Source organism: Molossus molossus, unplaced genomic scaffold (assembly GCF_014108415.1).
Source record: "Molossus molossus isolate mMolMol1 unplaced genomic scaffold, mMolMol1.p scaffold_m16_p_1, whole genome shotgun sequence".
NCBI lineage: Eukaryota > Metazoa > Chordata > Mammalia > Chiroptera > Molossidae > Molossus > Molossus molossus.
In genome coordinates this window covers 95,641,763-95,649,528 of record NW_023425344.1, presented here as the reverse complement: position 1 = coordinate 95,649,528, position 7,766 = coordinate 95,641,763, and the positions used below count along the sequence as shown (strand labels likewise).

Below are 7,766 nucleotides of genomic sequence, written 5' to 3'. Positions count from 1 at the left end.
CCAGCCTTGACTCTTCTCCAGTCACCCAGACAGCCCATAGTCTCCATTTTGCAACTGAGAGAATCGAGGGCCCATGTGACTGGCAGGCACTACCAGGCTTCAGAGTCTTCCCTGTGCACGTGATTCCATTCTTTATTTTTAATCTAGGCACTGGTGATTCTCATTCAAGTGCTCACATCTCTTAAAGAGAAAAGCAAGCTGATTCACTGGAATTCAAGGTCAACCTGTCAGATCTGATGTAGGCTCATTGCATTTTTCTTCTTTTCTTTCTTTGGTACCAAATTATTTTATTTGAAGGAATGGTACAAATAAAAGACATAAGTGGATGATTTGGTACAAGTTATAGAAAAGGTAAAGGTAACTCCAACATGCACATACTGCTTTGGTGACCAGGGAAGTCATCCCTGTGGCTTTAGGAAGCCAGCCTAAGGCTTAGCTCTCTCGTCACTGTCTCCCAGGGTGTGCTTGTCAAAAAGATAACACGGTCATGCCAGTTTCAGGGGCCCCCAACCTGCACAAGTTGGTTACGTGATCACCCAATTCTCTGATGAATTTCAACTGCTCATGCAGATAGTGAGTCTCAATGAAGTCACACAAATGAGGGTCATTTTATCAGTGACCAGTTTGTGCAAGTCTAGTAGTGACTGATTCACACTTTTTCCAAGTGTAACGCACACTCCATTGCATTCAGCCAGTTCTCCCAGTCGTCACGGTCTGGTTTCTTGATACTCTGAAGGAAGATTCAGCCACCTCATTGGTTCTTCAGCTTCATCAGTTTCTCAGTATGTTCCTTCTCCTCATAGATTGGTGAAGAAAATATTTGGCAAAATTCTTCAAAGCCACATCGGGGTCAAAGTAGTAAGACAGGGACAGGTAGACGTAGGAAGCATACAGCTCCAGGTTGATCTGGTGGTTGATGGAGGCCTCCAAGTCCTGGTGGTAGTTCTGACGCACCTGCGAAGTGATGTGTTCATCACGGTGGGCAACCAGGAGGGGCAGCTGCACGGTGCTGGGGGTGGGGGGCTTGGGCCTGTCCTGGCGTGCTGTGAAGAGGTGGCACAAGGCTGGATCTGGGCGACTGGCTGGGATGGGGGTCAAGCAGCGGGTTCCATTCAAGCACTGTTGAAGCCAGAAACCATGGCAACTCTCCACAAAGACTGTCTCATTGCATTTCTTGGACCTTATTTTCATCTCAATGGTCTACACTCTTGGCTTAGGCAATTTCATCTGATCCTATGGTTTTCAATAGTATCTACCTTCTGTCATCTCCCAGTTCCTACCTGTTACAGCCTTCTGAGCTCCAGACCTGCATATGCCATCCCTATTTGGCAGCTGCACCGGGATCTTTCAGAGTCATCTCAAACATAGTGTATCTAAACCCGACCATTTGAACCTCCCAACTCCCCACCTCCCTCCACTTGCAGTATGTACCTCCTTCAGTGTTTGCCATTTCAATATGATATTTTAAATCTCTCATTGCTTATACCAGACACCAGGGTGGCACCATCCCTGACACTTCCCTCCCCATCTCGCTCACCACCACCCCCGTCTAGTACATCACCTAGTCCACTGGTGACAAGCTTGAAAATGAATTCAGAATCCATCCACTTCCTGTCTCCACTGCTCCATCCTGATCCAAGCCACCCTGCTCTCTTTCCAGGGCTACGAAGGAGCTTGGGGGTTGGTCTCTCCCGCCGACCCCCAACTCCCCATGCAGCAACTATAATAAACATTTTTGTGGTAAAATATATGTAACAAAAACTTACCATTCTAATCATTTTTAAGTGAACAGTTCAGCGGCATAAGTACATTGTTGTATAACCATCACCACCATCCATCTTCAGAACTTTTTTATCTTTCCCAGCTGAAACTCTATACCTGTTAAATAATAGTAACACCCCATTCTCCCTACCCACCCACCCCCAGCCACTGGTAACCACCATTCTACTTTCTGTTTCTATGACTCTGACTACTCTAGAAACCTCATATAAGTGTAATCATACAGTGTTTGTCCTCATATCTGGCTTGGTTTATTTAGCACAATGTTTTCAAGATTCATCCATGTTATAGTACATGCCAGAATTTCTTTTTTTTTTTAAAGGCTCAATAATAGTGCATTGTACTTACATACCACAGTTTGTTTATTTTTTCATCTGTTCATAAACATGTGGGTTGTTTCTACCTTTTGCTTATTGAGAATAATGCTGCTATGAACATGGGTGTACAAATACCTGTTTGAGTCCTTGCTTTAATTTTTGGGGTATATATCCAGGAGTAGAATTGCTGGATCAGTGATAATTCCCTGTTTACTTTTTTGAGGAACCATAACAAACTTAAAAACATTCGTTGGATTATGCCTTTCCTTAAAGTCCTTTGATGACCTATCCTTACACCTGATAAGCACTAAACAGATGTTCAAATTTTGCCTGTCTGCCCTGGCCTTTCCCACTTTGCCCCATTTTACTCAGCCCCTCCTTCCTCACCCTGTCCCAGCCTCACTGGTCTTCCTGTCACTCAAGGACACAGGCTTGTTCCTCTTTCATCACCCTCACACAGCTTCTCCTATGTCTGGAACTGAATTTTTTCTGCTCTCCTCTAGCTCTGTTTAAATATCATATACTCAGGAAAGTCTTCCCCACCCCCAACCCCTCCACCTCGCACCCTCTCACCCCCCTACACACACTCCTTCACACTCCCCACTATCTCTCATCGATGTTTCTATCTCTCTGTCTCCCCTCCTCTCTCTCTAAAATCAATAAAGAAAAAAACATGGATCTGAAGATGACAGGTAGGTAAACGCAGTATCGCGTCCTCCCACAACCACATCAAAATTACAACACAACCATCATTCAGAACCGCCTGAAATCAAGCTGAATGGAAGTCCTACATCTATGAAATTAAAGAAGCAGCTGCATTGAGACTGATAGGAGGGCAGAGTGATGGGCTGGTCCCACACCCACGTGTGTCGGGTAAAAATCATGAGGGACACCTCGGCTGGGAAGGTCCTCCCTGAGTAGTGAGGGGTCCCCGTCCCACACCAAGTGCCCAACTCAGGGTCCCAGTGCCAGGGAGAAAAGTCCCCATAACTTCTGGCTGGAAAACCAGCGGGAACTGAGGCTGAGGGAGGCTGAGGCGGCTGCAGAAGCCCCAGCGGTTCCTCTTAAAGGGCCTGCACAGACTTACTCAGACCCGCTCCCTCTGAGCTCCAAGGGGAGGCAGCTTGAGGGGCACCAGTGAACAGGAAAGAACTGAGCTGTTTGGCTTCTAGACGAGGGCTGGAGGGGCAGCTTTCTCCTGGACAGATGTGCTGGTGGAGGCTGTTTTTCCTTTGGTGAGCCCTTCCCCCACAAAGCAGGGAGACAGCTGCCATATCTGGGACTCCAGCAACCAGGCTCACACTGTTGGCCCCGCCCTGGTGATTCCCTGAGGCCCCGCCCCACCCAACTTTCGGGCCCACCCAAGCTGTTTCCAAAGGCTTTACCATAGGATTGGCCTGTCTTGGATCCTGCTTCAGAGTTTCCTAAAATCTCTCAAACAAGCAGCATCTGGCACCAAGCACAATCGGGCCAGTGGACACCCTGTGTCAACACCGACCAATGCACAGTAGTAGAGCTGTCAAGGTACTGGTTGCAAAAACCACAAATGGCCGGGAGCCCAGCACCATCCCCCATAGTAGCAGCCCGATCAGAGTCGAGATATACCCCCAGCAACAAAGGCTGGGGAGCAGACATCCATCCCCAGGCAACAGAAGCACAGACCAGCAGCTGAGACCCATCCCCAATAACTACAGCAAAACTGAGCAGGAGCTGAGCCCCATTGGGCAGCAGCACTCCCCAGCCACCAGCGGCAGGACCAGGGGCTCCATAGGGCCCTGTGCGACCCAGCAGCCCACAAGGACGGTACGGAGCCGGGGCTCGAGAGAAACCAGTCTCAGTGAGCCCATACCTCTGGTTAAGTGGCCCCAGGCCTGGCACTAGAAGCATCCAGCCTTGGTTCACAACTTGGCTTTTCCTGGACACCTCCAAGCCCAGAACAAGAAGCAGCCATCTGCAGACTGCTTTGTAGCTTATGCCTGGTGGCCCTGGGTAGAACACCAGGCAGTGGCTGACCTTGCCCCAGAGCCAGCACACCTGGTGGACAGCTTCAGACCACATCAAAACACCACCACCCAACCACCTCCACAAGTGACACTCAATGAGAGGACTCAGCAGGTACCAGAGCCCTGCTGAAGTAAGTCTTGCTCTGTGTGGTGGGCCCCTACACAGCTGATCCTCCAAGGTAGTGGCTAGTGGGCACAGCCAGTATTTGCAGCTGACCAGCCTGAGTAAACCCCTCCCACTGATGTGCCAACAGCAATCAAGACTCAATTACAAGAGAAGGGTGTACAGTCCACACTAGGGGTGTACCGTGAGGGCCCAGCTGGGGTGATCAGGGAGACTGTGCCACTGGATCTTACAGGACACCTACAACAGTAGCCCACCCTACGAAGCCTAGGAGGCATAGCAGCTCTACCTAATACATAGAAATAATCACAGGAAAGCAGCCAAATAAGGAGACAAAGAAACATGTCCCAAATGAAAGAAAAGAACAAAATACCAGGAAAAGAACTAAACACAATGGAGATAAGCAATCTAACAGATGCAGAGTTCAGAACACAGGTTATAAGGTTGCTCAGGGAACTTGGTGAGACATCCAAGGGACTTAGTGAGACCTTCAAGGAACTTAAGGAGACCTCCGAGGAACTTAGGGAGAACACCAACAACATAAAAAGGGGCCAGTCAGAAATTAAGGATGCACTAACTGCAATAAAGAATAATTTACAGCCCTGTCCGGTTTGGCTCAGCAGTTAGAGCATCAGCCTGCGGTCCAGAGAAACCCAGGTTCAGTTCCCACTAAGAGCATGTACCTCAGTTGCAGTTTGTCCCCGGCCCTGGTTGGGTAGTATGGGTGGCAGCCACTCAATGTGTCCCTTTCACATCGATAGTTCTCTCTCTCTCTCTCTCTCTCTCTCTCTCTCTCTCTCTCTCTCTTTCTTCCTCTCTCTCCTGCTCTGTCTGAACAAAAAATGGAAAAATGCCCTCGGGTGAGGATAAAAAAATAAAAAATAAAAAAATAAATAGAATAACTTACAGAGAATCAATAGTAGAGTAGGTAAAGCCAAGAAGCAAACCATTGATTTGGAATATAAGGAAGAAGAAAACACCCAACTAGAACAGCAAAAGAAAAAAGAATAAAAAAAAAAATGAGGATAGTGTAAGGAACCTCTGGGACAACTTCAAGCGTGCCAACATTCGCATCATAGGGGTGCCTGAAGGAGAAGAGAGAGAGCAGAAAATTGAAAAACTATTTGAAACAATAATGACAGAAAACTTCCCTAACTTGGTGAAGGAAACAGACATACAAGTTCAGGAAACACAGAGAGTCCCAAACAAGTTGAACCCAAAGAGGTCCACACCAAGACACATCATCATCAAAATGCCAAAGGTTAAGATTAAATACAAAGAGATAATCTTAAAAGCATCAAGAGAAAAGCAGTCCGTTACCTACAAAGGAGCTGCCATAAGACTGTCAGCTGATTTCTCAAAAGAAACTTTGCAGGCCAGGAAGGAGTGGCAAGAGATATTCAAGGTGATGAAAAGCAATGACCTACAACCAAGATTACTCTATCCTGCAAAGCTGTCATTTAGAATCGATGGACATATCAGAGTTTCCCAGACAAGAAAAAGCTAAAGGAATTCATCACCACCAAACCAGTATTATATGAAATGTTGAAGGGTCTTCTTGAAGGTGAAGAAGAACAAAAATATGAAAAATAAAATGGCAATTAATACATATCTATCAACAATTAAATCCACAAACAAAATGAGCAAGCAGAACAGAAACAGATTCATAGATACAGAGAACATTTTGTTGCTTGCCAGATGGGTGAGGGCTGGGAAGGTGGGTAGAAAAGATGAAGGAACTATACCCTGGCCGGTTTGGCTCAGCAGTTAGAGCATCGGCCTGCGGTCCAGAGAGACCCGGGTTCGGTTCCTGCTAAGGGCACATACCTCGGTTGCAGTTTGTCCCTGGCCCTGGTGGGTTGTGGCAGCCACTCAATGTGTTCCTTTCACTCTCCCTCCCACTCTACTTGAACAAAAAATGGAAAAAAAAAATGTCCTGGGGTGAGGATAAAAAAAAAAAAAAGACTGAAAAAAAAAGAAAAGATGAAGAAATTTAGAAGTACAAATTGGTTGTTAGACTGATGAACCTCAAGGAGAAAGGGGGAGGGAGGGTGGGATGAGATAAACCAAAGAACTTCTATGCATCTATGCATAACCAATGGACACCGACAAGAGTGTGGGGAAGGCAGGAGGGAGCGGGAATGGAGAGGAGGGGGCAATGGGGAAAAAAGGGAGAAACATCTGTAATACATTCAACAATAAAGATGAGTTAAAAAAAAAAACTTTTTTAAATAAAATGATGGTTGAGCTTCTCCTCTTGGTGTTTGCATATGCCATGCCATCTGTTGTGGCCTGCATGCTGTATCCTCCTAAATTTCATTTGTTGAAGCCCTTGTCCTCAATGTGATGATATTTGGAAGTGGGCCTTTGGGAGGTGACTTGGTCATGAGGGCAGGGTTGGAACTAGTGGCTTCCTTGTAAGAAGAGACACCAGAGAGCTTGATCTCTCTCTCTCTCTCTCTCTCTCTTGAGTGCACTAAGGGAAGGCTACATGAGGACGCAGTTAGGAGACGGCCATCTACCTATAAACCAGGAAGAGAGCTCTCTCTGGAACCAACCATGCTGGGACCCTGATCTCAGACTTCCAGCCTCCAGAATGTGAGAAAATAAATGTCTGTTGTTTAAGCCATCTAGTCTATGATATGTTTTATGGCAGCCAGAGCACATGACTATGCTCTCCACCTCATACCCATCGTGTTACACTCAGCTGGTGTAACGTGAGCATGCGACTTAGGCTTCCCTTCAGCACTGCTGTCATTCCGGCTCATGACAGAATCAGCTGTTCACATGCCTGTTTCTACCACCAGACTTAAACTACTAGTTGAGGTAGAACCACGTGTGATTTTTTTATTTTTATTTTATTTTTTTAAACCTCACCCGAGGATATTTTTCCATTTATCTTCAGACAACATGGGAGGGAGGGAGGAAGGGAGAGAGAGAGAGAAACATCGACGTGAGAGGCACACATTGACTGGTTGCCTCCCGCACAACCCCGACCAGGGCCGGGGACAAATCGCAACCAAGGTACGTGCCCTTTGCCAGAATTGAACCTGAAACTCTTTGGTCTGCAGGCCAATGCTCTAACCACTGAGCCAGCACAGATTTTTTTTGTTTTTAATCTTGCTTGTTGTTAACCCCATCCAGAGCCTTACAGGCGTGGTTTTAAAAGTTGGCTGAAATGGCCCAGTCGGTGTGGTTCAGTGGTTGAGCATCAACCCATCTACCAAGAGGTCGCCGGTTCGATTCCCAGTCAGGGCACATGCCCAGGTTGTGGGCCAAATTCCCAGTGAGGGGCATACAGGGAGCAGCAAGTTGATTTTCTCTCTGATTGATGTTTCTATCTCCCTCTCCCTCTCCCTTCCTCTCTCTCTAAAATCAATGAAGAAAAAATATTAATAAATAAATAAAAGTTGACTGAAATGATTTGGTGTCTTAGTTTAAATACATTTCTAACGCCCTGGCCAGTTTGGCTCAGCAGTTAGAGCATTGGCCTATGGACCAAAAAGTCACAGGTTCGATTCCAGTCAAGGGCATGTACCTTGG

The 7,766-nt window shown here is 46.7% G+C and overlaps 1 pseudogene; it reads right to left on the bottom strand.

Annotated features, from left to right (window-relative positions):
• Positions 1-425: 425 nt before the first annotated feature.
• Positions 426-1,191, bottom strand: LOC118632365 (annotated as a pseudogene).
• Between the last annotated feature and the right edge of the window lie 6,575 nt (positions 1,192-7,766).